The following is a 12,465-nucleotide window of genomic DNA, read 5'->3' as shown; positions in this document are numbered from 1 at the left end:
AGTCCGTAAAAAAGAACTTGCAAAATAACGTATTGCCCAGGCCAAGAAATGCTGCAAACTATCAAATCGTGTTGCTGGTTTTTTTACATGTATACTGGTGCCATCTACTGGATTTTATCTATACACCCCTGAGGAAGGCTTTTCAAGCTGAAACGCAGACCGTGTTGGGGTCCAGTACAAAAAGGACTAAAGACTCTGTAAATCTTGCCTTATGTTTTAGTTCTTTATATTAGGTTTTTACAATTTTATATGTTCTCTGATTCTTCAAACTTTCGAAAACTACAAGAGCGAGAGGGCATTCGGAAAAATTAAGAGGGGACAGATTCAGAACCAATGCTAGGAAGTTCTTCTTCACCCAAAGGGTGGTGAACACCTGGAATGCGCTTCCAGAGGTGTGTGATAGGACAGAGTACGGTATTGGGGTTCAAGAAGGGATTAGATGATTTCCTGAAAGAAAAGGGTATAGAAGAGTATAGATAGAGGATTACTATACAGATCCTGGACATGATGGGCCGCCGCGTGAGCGGACTGCTGGGCATGATGGACCTCTGGTCTGACCCAGCAGAAGCACTGCTTATGTTCTTATTTTCAATAAATTAATTGTCCTTGAGATTGATGTGTGGTGTCTCTTCCCCACTCTTTCTGTTTTGCATTGCTATACGTGGGGTTGCGCTTTCTGTTTTGTTGTGAAATATCGCTCAGATTGTATCCATGTGAATGCCCACCCACAAAGTACATATCTTTACTTCTCGGTGTAAATTTACACAATAGAATTAGCAAGAAAATGGTTACCATTTATTTGAATTCTAGTTGCCTAAACCTAGGGCTCCTTTTACAAAGGTGCATTAGGGCCTTAACGTGCGGAATAGCGCGCCCTAAATTGCCGCGTGCTCTAGACCTTAACGTCAGCATTGAGCTGGCGTTAGTTCTAGAAGTGTAGCGCGGGTTTAGCGCGTGCTAAAATCCTGCATGCGCTAAAAACGCTAGCTCACCTTAGTAAAAGGAGCCCTTAGTCAGCTCTTCGTAAAATTATCCCCATAGTATGCATACTTTACACCAGCTATTTCTGCAAGTTTGCAGAGCCAAAATAACATACTCATATACATCAGAAAATCCCCATGCGCACATGCTGTTGCCTCCCTCAGCCTAAATGTATCCCTAGCAATGCCTCTTTTTAATCTGTGTTCTGGAAGTCTACTCTGCACCCTTTTCAGGGAGGACAACTTTGGGGCTGGACAATTTACCAGGGTAAATTCTAATTTACCTGTCAAATGCCTTTGAAATTGTCCTCATTAAAGCTGCATCACAGTTGAATTTCAGCCAAACTTATTTTCACTTCTAAGAGAGGCTGTTGACATCCATCTGCCTCAGTCTATAGGAATTATTTCCATGAGCTTCTCAACTCATGATAGTGTGTGAAGACACGATGTTAAACTATTTATCTGACACCTTACAGTAATTATGCTTTCAAGCTCCTTATTGAAGGGACAACATACAAAGATGGGAGTTCAGCAGGCTGATAGGTGTCATTATGTGGTTTGGTTTGGTTTGGTTTGTTGTTTCTTTCGTTGCATTTCAATAATTTGAATATTAGATGGAATGAGAAAAAGAAACAAAGAACAAAAGATGAGGAAAAAGTGGTGCGTGGACCCCTCTTCCCAGCAAAAAATAAATTGTGATTTGCAGGGTCAGTAAGTGCTTATGGAGGAGGAAAGAGAAAGATTAACATTTAGGGAAAAACCAGCGGACCTCAAATCTCCAAGGAAAATAAGAGGAAATAAGAAGAAAATGCTGCATAGTTGGAATCTTTGCAGTTCTGGTCCTGGGAAACACTGGATTGCAGATAGGGCAAGGGTTATGCTGATGCTCATAGCAGAAATTAAGGAGGAGGAATCCCAATTCTTCTTTTCCATGCTCCCTCCCCCGATTTCCCCACCCACTAAATGGCCTCCCATCCAGCATGTCTCCCTTCCTCCCTTCCCATCGCCTCTGACTCTACCAAATTGCCTCCCATACAGCATCCCTTCCTTCATTTAAAAATCATCTGTTCCATGGGGCTCCTGTGGTCTGTGATGTCCTTCCCTTCTTCCACCTTGTCCTGAAGCTCCCATCACCTTTTAAACTGTAAAGGGGACACCAGCGTGGAAGCAATTCTCTAGCGCAGTCTGCCCAAATGGAAACAGGAAGATGTGTCCGGGGTGGGGGTGGGGGGGGGAAGAACTGCAGCAGAGGAACAATGTTGAGAATGCTGCGAGCAGCACCAGAGATTCACTGCCATGCTGGCAACCCCCTTGCATTTTAAAAAGGTGAGGAGGGCTTTGGAATGGGGTAGGGAGAAGGTAAGGACATCCCCGCCCATGAGAGCCCCTGGAGTTGTGGGGCCAGAGCAGCTGCCCTGTTTGCTCCCCTCCCACCCCCATGCCAGCCCTGATTGCAGGAGTAAACAGAAGCCCTGTGGGAGGGGCAAAGGACGCCAACTCCTAGAGCAGAGCTTTCTAAACTGTAGGTTGAGACCCTAAATGAGGTCATAAAGCCCACATTTGGCATCACTTAAACCGGATATTCAATACTGATGCCCGTTCATAGCCTGGCACTGAATATCTGGGAATGCTGGCAGGAGTCAGCACAACACTCGCTGCCACTGTCTGAAAATGTATATGAACTAGAAAATAAGAACGTAGAAAAGGAAGTATAATAGCCAGAGAAGGGAATCTGGTATGAGAGTTGGAGATGCCTAGTTCACATTCAGTTATAGCTGATGGTTATGTGGCCTAGTGGTTAGAACCCTGAGGTAGAGAATGACACGGGGACAAATTTGTTCCCATCCCTGCAGGAACTCAATTTCCCTGCCCCGTCCCCATGAGTTTTGTCGCTGTCCCTGTCCCTGCCCCATTCCTGTAAGCTCTGCCTTAACCGCACAAGCCTCGAACATTTACGATTTTAAAGTGTTTAAGGCTTGTGCAGATGAGAACAGAGCTTAGGCATTGGTGGAATGAAGCATTATGACATCACCGTCTGAGCTCTAGAATGTTGCTACTTATGATTTCAAAGTGTTTGAGGCTTGTGCAGATGAGGACGGAGCTTAGGTATTGGTGGAATGAGGCATTATGACATCACAGTCTGAGTTCTAGAATGTTGCTACTTGTGATTTTAAAGCGTTTAAGGCTTATGTAGATGAGGACGAAGCTTGCAGGAATGGGGCAGGGACAGGAAAGAACTCAAGGGGACAGGAAAATGTATTTCTGTGGGGATGGGGAAAAATTTGTCCCCATGTCATTCTCTACTCTGAGGTTGTAGGTTTGATGCCTGTGTTGTTCCATGTAACCCAGGTGTTACTTTTCTGTTGCCTCAGGTACTATAGGTAGGTTGTGACCCTGCTGGGACAAAATACTTAGAGTACCTGAATGTAAAAAATGCCTTGCTGGTATTGCAAAGGGTGGTATAAAAAGTCTCAACATGAGCATTATGTAAACAGACTAAAGAAGGTATGGCATCCCTAGTGCTTGAAATTCTTTGAGAAGCGATTAACTGTAAATGTTAACAGTTTCTTTGAGGCCAGCAAGGCTGGAACCAGTAAGTCAAAGAGGGACACTTGAGATGTAGGTTATTCTAAAGTTGATTTGTGTATAATTAGAAGGAAAATTTCTGGTTTTATCTGTATTTCTGAATAAATGAGAGAAAGCACTACCGTATTTTCATGCATATAACGCGCGCGTTATACGCGTTTTTACCTACCGCGCATACCCCTCGCGCGTTATACGCGTGAGCGCGGTATACAAAAGTTTTTCTACATAATTCCCACCCCGCCCGACGCCCGATTTACCCCCCCCAGCAGGACCGCTCGCACCCCCACCCCGAACGACCGCTCGCACGCGCTCCCACCCGCACCCGCGATCGGAGCAAGAGGGAGCCCAAGCCCTCTTGCCCGGCCGACTCCCCGACAATATCGGGCCAGGAGGGAGCCCAAACCCTCCTGGCCACGGCGACCCCCTCCCCCCACCCCGCACTACATTACGGGCAGGAGGGATCCCAGGCCCTCCTGCCCTCGACGCAAACCCCCCTCCCTCCAACGACCGCCCTCCCCCAAGAACCTACGACCGCCCCCCCCAGCCGACCCGCGACCCCCCTGGCCGACCCCCACGACACCCCCACCCCCCTTCTCCGTACCTTTGGTAGTTGGCCGGACAGACGGGAGCCAAACCCGCCTGTCCGGCAGGCAGCCAACGACGGAATGAGGCCGGATTGGCCCATCCGTCCCAAAGCTCCGCCTACTGGTGGGGCCTAAGGCGCGTGGGCCAATCAGAATAGGCCCTGGAGCCTTAGGTCCCACCTGGGGGCGCGGCCTGAGGCACATGGTCGGGTGGGAGCGCGTGCGAGCGGTCGTTCGGGGTGGGGGTGCGAGCGGTCCTGCTGGGGGGGGGGGGGTGAATCGGTCGTCGGGCGGGGTGGGAACTATGTAGAAAAACTTTTGTATCTCGTGGGCTCTTATTAGACTCTATGCTGTGTCTTCCAGAAGGGAGGATATTTAGTGGGCAAGCCATAAGCTTCTAATAAAAGCATTTATGAGGGGGCGGTCGGAGGTTCTTGGGGGGGGGCGGTCGTTGGAGGGAGGGGGGTTTGCGTCGAGGGCAGGAGGGCCTGGGATCCCTCCTGCCCGTAATGTAGTGCGGGGTGGGGGTAGGGGGTCGCCGTGGCCAGGAGGGTTTGGGCTCCCTTCTGGCCCGATATTGTCGGGGAGTCGGCGGTCCTTCGGGGTGGGGGTGTGAGTGGTCCTGCCGGGGGGGGCAGGGCAGGGCGGGTAAACGGAGAGTCGGGACAGGGCACGGAGAGTCGGGGAGGGCGAAAGGAGAGTCGGGGCGGGCGAAAGGAGAGTCGGGGTGGCCAGAGGAGAGTCGGGGCGGGCGAAAGGACAGCCGGGCAGCATGCGCGTTATACCCGTGAGCGCGGTATACAAAAGTTTTTATACATAATATCGTGGTTTCTGCGCGCTATACCCGTGTGCGCGTTATACATGGGTGCGCGTTATCTGCGTGAAAATACGGTAATGTTTGAAAACCTTGGGTGATTTTAATAAAGAGGAGACAGTTGGTTTAACTTCCAGGATCCAGTGTGGTGTTGGGGGTTGTACTTGTGTGTGATTTATTTACTGGAACGTGTGAGGGGAAGAGTGGTGCTCAAGTGCGCAGAACTCTTTTCAGTCAGGCACAATTTCAACAGATGTTGATGCACTCTCTACCAATAGGGGGTGACAAAATATAGCCTGTAAATTTATTTAAAATCCTCCCAGGCTTATGTCTTCTTCCCCCCCAGCACGTTGGCTATGTTCGATGATGTCTGCGCAGAGACAAGAAGACTTCATTTAAAGAATGGAAAAGGTCAAAAACGGACGAAAACTGGAAAAAGCACAAACATCAAAGTAGGTGCCACAAGGCGGTAGGAGGGGCCAAAAGAGACTACGAGGAAAAAATAACCAAGAAGGCAAAAAACTTCAAGCCGTTCTTTCAATATATTAAGGGGAAACGACCCGCGAAGGAAGCGGTGGGGCCATTGGATGACCATGGAATAAAGGGAGTGCTAAAGAAGGACAAAGCCATCGCTGACAAACTGAACACATTTTTTGCGTCTAAATTTACTGAAGAGGATATACACAACATAACGGAAGCCGACAGGCTATACGCAGGAAACGAAGACGAGAAACTGACAGGGTTGACGGTCAGTCTAGAAGAGGTATGCAGGCAGATTGATAGGCTTAAAAATGATAAATCCCCGGGACCGGATAGCATCCATCTGAGGGTAATCAAGGAAGTGAAAGGGGCTATAGCTGAACTGCTTCAACTAATAGCCAATCTGTCGATCAAATCAGGAAGGATTCCAGAAGACTGGAAAGTGGCGAATGTTACACACTGATCTTCATGAAAGGTTCGAGGGGAGATCCGGGAAACTACAGACCGAGTCTGACCTCGGTACTGGGAAAGATGGTAGAGGCGCTGATAAAGGACAGCATCATTGATTACCTTGACAGACACAATCTGATGAGGACCAGCCAGCATGGCTTCAGCAAGGGAAGATTTTGCTTGATGAACTTGCTGCACTTCTTTGAGGGAGTAAACAGGCAGATAGGCAAGGGCAAGCCAGTCAACATTGTATATCTGGATTTTCAGAAGGCTTTCGACAAGGTCCCGCATGAACGACTACTTCGAAAAATTGCAAGCCATAGAATCAAGGGTGAAATACTCATGTGGATTAAAAACTGGTTGGCGGATAGGAAACAGAGAGTGGGGATAAATGGACAATACTCGGACTGGAAAAACGTTACGAGTGGAGTGCCACAGGGTTCGGTGCTTGGACCTGTGCTCTTCAACATATTTATAAATGACCTGGAAATTGGTACGATGAGCGAGGTGATTAAATTTGCAGACGATATGAAGTTATTCAGAGTAGTGAAGATGCAGAAGGATTGTGAAGACTTACAACGTGACATAAACACGCTCGAAAAATGGGCAAATGAGGTTTAACATGGATAAGTGTAAGGTGATGCATGTCGGCAACAAAAATCTTATACACGAATACAGGATGTCCAGTGCAGTACTTGGAGAGACCCCCCAGGAAAGACACCTGGGAGTACTGGTCGACAAATCAATGAAGCCGTTTGCGCAATGCGCAGCGGCAGCAAAAAGGGCGAACAGAATGCTAGGAATGATTAAGAAGAGGATCACAAACAGATTGGAGAAGGTTATCATGCAGCTGTACCGGTCTATGGTACACCCCCACCTGGAATACTGCATCCAGTACTGGTCTCAAGACATGAAGAAGGGCACAGTACTACTTAAGAGAGTCCAGAGAAGAGTGACTAAAATGGTTAAGGGACTGGAGGAGTTGCCATACAGTGAGAGATTAGAGAAATTGTGCCTCTTCTCCCTTGAAAAGAGGAGACTAAGAGGGGACATAGTCGAACCATTCAAGATAATGAAGGGAATAGACTTAGTAGATAAAGACAGATTGTTCACAATCTCCAAGGTAGAGAGAATGAGAGGGCACTCTCTAAAGTTAAAAGGGGATAGATTCTGTACAAACGTAAGGAAGTTCTTCTTCACCCAGAGAGTGGCAGAAAACTGGAACACTCTTCCGGAGGCTGTCATAAGAACATAAGAAGTTGCCTCCACTGGGTCAGACCAGAGGTCCATCCCGCCCCAGCGGTCCGCTCCCGCGGCGGCCCATCAGGTCTGTGACCTGTGAAGTGGTTCCTAACCACTTCTATAACCTACCTCAAGTTCTATCTATACCCCTCTATCCCCTTATCCTCCAGGAACCTATCCAAACCTACCTTGAACCCCTGTACAGAGTTCTGGCTTATCACCTCCTCCGGAAGCTTGTTCCATGTGTCCACCACCCTCTGGGTAAAAAAGAACTTCCTAGCATTTGTTCTAAACCTGTCCCCTTTCAACTTCTCCGAGTGACCCCTAGTGCTTGTGGCTCCCCACAGTTTGAAGAACCTGTCCTTGTTCACTTTCTCTATGCCCTTTAGGATTTTGAAGGTTTCTATCATGTCCCCTCTAAGTCTCCTCTTCTCCAGGGAGAACAGCCCCAGCATTTTTAACCTGTCAGCGTATGAAAAATTTTCCATACCTTTTATCAGTTTAGTCGCCCTGTCGTAGGGGAAAACACCCTCCAGGGATTCAAGACAAAGTTAGACAAGTTCCTGCTGAACCGGAATGTACGCAGATAAGGCTAATCTCAGTTAAGGCACTGGTCTTTGACATAAGGGCCTGCGCAGGAGCGGACTTCTGGGCACGATGGACCAGTGGTCTGACCCAGCAGCAGCCCAGACTCAAGGCAGAAGAAGGGCAGAGAAGGGGTTTCGGCATGGAGGCTCCAAAATGAAATAAAATGTTTTTTTAAGATGGCTGCAAGGCAGGAGAGGCCTAGAGAGAGCCATGATGGTGCCGCAACAGGTACTTGTTTCATGCATCATTTCATTAACAGAGTTTCAGTGAGTGATGGGAGGAAAAGGGGGGCACAGAGAGCCCATTGCCGACCCAAAGCAGAGCAAATTTTCACTCTTGTGCATTGAGGTCTAAGGAGACCTGCACTGACACATGCTGTAATTCATCATTAATAAAATAGTCCCTGTTGGTTTTTAAAATCTGGGGAAAGTACGAGGTCATTTAAAAAACACTATTTTTTTAAATTTACATATTTTATTTATTTATTTTCCAAGTGTTTCTTTACAATCCTTCAATATAGTCTCCCTGCTTTGCAATGACCAAGTCCCAATGTCCAGGAAGCTTCATTAGTCCATCCAAGACTCCGTTTTTGTTCAGTTGCGTAATGGCTCAGGTACCGGCAGAAGAAAGCTCTTCCAGAGATGCAAAACGATGTCCACGCATAGGTTGTTTCAACTTTGGAAAAAGGTCAAAGTCTGGTGGTCTCATGTCTGGACTGTAGGGAGCATGAGATAACAACTCCCAGCCGTATTCGTGTACCGGAAATACAACCTTTAGTTAGTTGTGATTGATATAAATTAAGAAGATGAGGTAAAAGCGTAATTTGAAATGATTTGAAAAACTCCACTGTGAAACCATCACTATCTGGAGCAGATCCAACTCTGAGGGATTTCAACACTGCCTGGAGTTCCTTAAGTAATATAGGCGCTTCAAGGCCACCTTTTATATGGTCGGGAATTTTTAGTCCCTGAATTAACTTAAAAAATTATAATCCTTCAATTTCTTTATTTGAATAAAGCTCAGAAGAATACAAAGCTTTGTAATAATCCAAAAATTGAGGATTATGTTTTAAGAGGGCTGTATTGAGAACTAACTCAGGAAACACTAACTCTGTAATTGAAACACTTTTACAAAAGCACAAGTATTGATTAAGGTTTAATAATGGATTGATTATGGTTTAATTTTGTCTGTACTGAAACACCTTTACAAAAGCACAAGTATTGTAACACCATTACAAAGCTCATATAAACTGTTCTGAATTGCCCCCATCCCCTCCTCCCCCAGTCATTAGCAGCGGTATAGAAGCTTTCAATAAACAATTTTAAAGAAAATACTGTACCTGATAAGTTCAGTTCCATGCAGCCAAAGTTTTCCAAACTTACTATGAATTCTGGTGAGCTTTATCACATTTTTCAGTTTTAATTCAACATAATGGCTAGTCTAGGCTTTTAGAATCTCTCCCAGGTCTCCTAAAATGATCCAAATTGATAGAAATGAAAGCTCTTTATCAGCTCAGATTAGGTTAGGGTTCTGTCTGAGCCCTGGTTTTATAAGAATGTTTGCCATGTGTAAATCCCATTACTGCAACGTGGAGACCATAAAAAGAAAACCGTAAAAATGTAGATGCTGGATAAATTAAGTAGATAAGTATAGCATTAGGAAGCCCCAGGAGTATTTTATAGTGCAGGATTCTGAAGAGTAAACAGAACTGTAGGTTTAGTCTTGATGGAATTATGGTACAGAGGCGCCTAAGGTTAGCACATTGTAACTGTTAAAGAGACATAGCATACATCAGTATTCTTCAACCTTTTGACACCTAGACCGGCAGTTGAAGAACACTAGGCAAAGTCGTGGGCTACTTCGTGGGTCACACCCTGCCCATCTCTGCCCTAAACCCCGCCCCCATAATAGTACTAATTGTAACACCATTTTTTCCATTCATTTTTCATATATAATCGTATTAACAACACATAATGGTTAACCACAAAATTAAACTACACAAAGCACACTGTATGCTTCTCAATATTCATTCCTACCAGAACACAGATAACCCCATGCAAATACAGGACCAAAAACTAAAAGTACTAATATATACAAGCAAACCCTAAGGTGCAAGACTCTGCATGCAGTACAATCCCAGAGGAAAAGAAACAAATGCATTTCTTCCTGAACAGACAGCAGATGTAAATCAATCACTAAATTCAAAAATAAAATCATTCCCTCTACTGTTGTTGTCTCCCTCCCTCCATGCTGTGCCTTGCCTTCTGGCCTGCTCCTGCCTGGCCGTTTTATGCTGCCCCCCCCTCCCCACCCCACCGTGTTATCTTCGGGCCAGCTCCCTTTTCCTCCGTGCTACAGTGCACAAAGCCTTGGGCAGAGGCTTCTACGCGTTACGATGTCAGAGAGAAGGCTTCCGGTTTAGGTGCAGGACATGCGTAGAAGCCTCTGCCCACGGCTTTGTGCACTGTAGCTTGGAGGAAAAGGGAGCCGGCCCGAAGACAACGCCGCATCGATCGCACCGTGGACCGGCAGCTGAAGAACACTATCTTGGGCCAGATTCACGTGCCGGCCCTGTAGACCGCCAGAAGATTTCTGCAGACTGGCACCGGTCCACGGACTGGCGGTTGACGAACATTGGCATACATTATACTGCATACTTATTCCCCTCCTCCCAGTCAACTACCCACTAGAATTCTAGTGACTGGTTTTGTAACCATTTGTATAATTTGGTTTTTATGCACCCCTGTTTTTCTGATTATACTTCTCAGTAGGGATGTGCATAGGACAAACATTTTTCTTTTGTTTTCAATTAAGCTGGTCTTTCCTCCCCAATTTTTGAACAATTTATTGGTTCCTTTCACACATTTTTGTTTTACTTTTGTATATTATAGCATGCATTAGAACATTTTGATGTGTACTAATGGAGTAAACACTCATTTATTCATAGGTTAATAGTCATTAAATTGATTTAACGTGCATGAAATATTATTAGGACAATTTAACAAAGCAAATGCATATTAATAAATGCATATCCTTACCATTCTGCTTTCCCTGACATTTTCTGCCGGTGCCACTGTGTACAGTGTATTATAGATAAGTAGTTTTCTATTCATACTTATTGCACAAATAAACATATATTAGAGCATTATAAAATGCATATGATTAAGTTGATAAATTTAAGCACTATGGGATTCCTGTATTAAGCTGTGGTAAAAAGTGACCTACGAGTTATGCTGGTCTTTCTTGTGCTCTAAGGCCATTTTTACCACTGCTGTAAAAATGCCTTTTTTCTATTTCTTGCTTTAATGGCCATGTGTTATTGTTGAAGAATTGCACTATAGATTTTTATTATAGACTTTTGTGCAAGCAAGACTATACATATAGAAATAAGAAAAGGATATCTCTTCCATGCTCCTTTCAATAAACTCACACTTATCTCAATCTTTCTCAATATTCACCAACCCTCAGAGGTGCCACCTTGATACTCAAAATATTTCACTGTATCCGGTTTCACGCACCATATCTTCACCGGGTCATATTTATATAAACTTTTATTTAAATAATTTTAAACGTTTTGTTAACAATTTTTTTTAAAAAGTACTTAGCTTTTAATCTTGTAGTGGTCAGCTCCATACAGCAGATATTATTTTGTCTTTTTGAGGGTTACAAAGTAACCCTCTTTTATGGGGGGGACCCATGGGACCCACCCCCAACTACACTTATAATATTCACTTGGTATCTAATGTTAGGGTAAGGTTCCCAGAATCCTCATCTAAACCTTATGCTAACACTAGCGTGATTGATGGGGCACCATTATCGTGCCCGTACTTGTCGGGACGCAATTGTCGTGCGTGCATTTGTCGATGTACTGTTGCCTGCCAGATTTTTCCAGCACTTTTCCATACATCTGCAAAGAGCTTGTTGTGTTGGTCCATTCTATTTATCTGTCTGTTTATCTGGAGACCCATTAACTTTCATTAAAATGGGATCAGATTCAAACTTCTTGTGAAAGTTGACCATGGTCCTTGAATTCATCCTTTTGGAATTCACTAGAGTCCAATTACTGCAAGGTTGAAAAGCTGTAAGAAATCTGTGCATATGTCTGATTTTCTACAACCTGGAAGGAGCGGGAGATGGAGGACAGCAAAATAAGGTTTAAGATGTGAGTACATGAATTGACTTGAAAAGTTATGAGCATAAGGAAGGTTGTGGAGAACATGGAACTCAGCGTCAAGATTTTAGTTTAAAAAAATAAAAATCCATGAGTTCCTGAATACCAATTACAACTTTATTTATATACTAGTCTTTAAGCCCGTTACATTAACGGGTGCTAGAATATATGTATGTCTGTCTTTCTTTCTTTCTGTCTCACTCCCTGCCCTTGTGTCTTTCTTCTTTTCTTTCTGTCTCCCTCCCTCCTATTATTTGTCTTTCTTTCTATTTGTCTCTCTTTCTGCCCCCTATGCAGTATTTATGTCAAGCCCGTTACATTAACGGGTGCTAGAATAGATGTGTCTGTCTGTGTTTCTTTATCTCTCCTTGGCCACTGTCTGTATCTTTCTGTCACCCCCCTTTCCCCCCCACCCGAGCAAAGCTGCCTGCCCCCAGCACCCACCTCCCCCCAAATGTCTCTCCATGGCCCTATTCTGTCTTACCCCCAGAGCAAAGCTGTCTGTCCCCTTTCCCTATCTCTCCATGGCCCCTTCTGTCTCCCCCCAGCACACCCCTCCCCCCAAAGTAG

The 12,465-nt window shown here is 45.1% G+C and overlaps 1 long non-coding RNA gene across 2 annotated transcripts in view; it reads right to left on the bottom strand.

Annotated features, from left to right (window-relative positions):
* LOC117369014 overlaps positions 1-12,465 on the bottom strand; it is a 99,140-nt gene that overhangs the window by 43,393 nt on the left and 43,282 nt on the right. The gene's annotated exons all lie outside the window — the stretch shown is intronic.

The sequence above is a fragment of the Geotrypetes seraphini genome, chromosome 11 (genome assembly GCF_902459505.1).
Source record: "Geotrypetes seraphini chromosome 11, aGeoSer1.1, whole genome shotgun sequence".
Classification (NCBI taxonomy): domain Eukaryota; kingdom Metazoa; phylum Chordata; class Amphibia; order Gymnophiona; family Dermophiidae; genus Geotrypetes; species Geotrypetes seraphini.
This window is presented reverse-complemented; position numbering and strand designations above follow the sequence as displayed.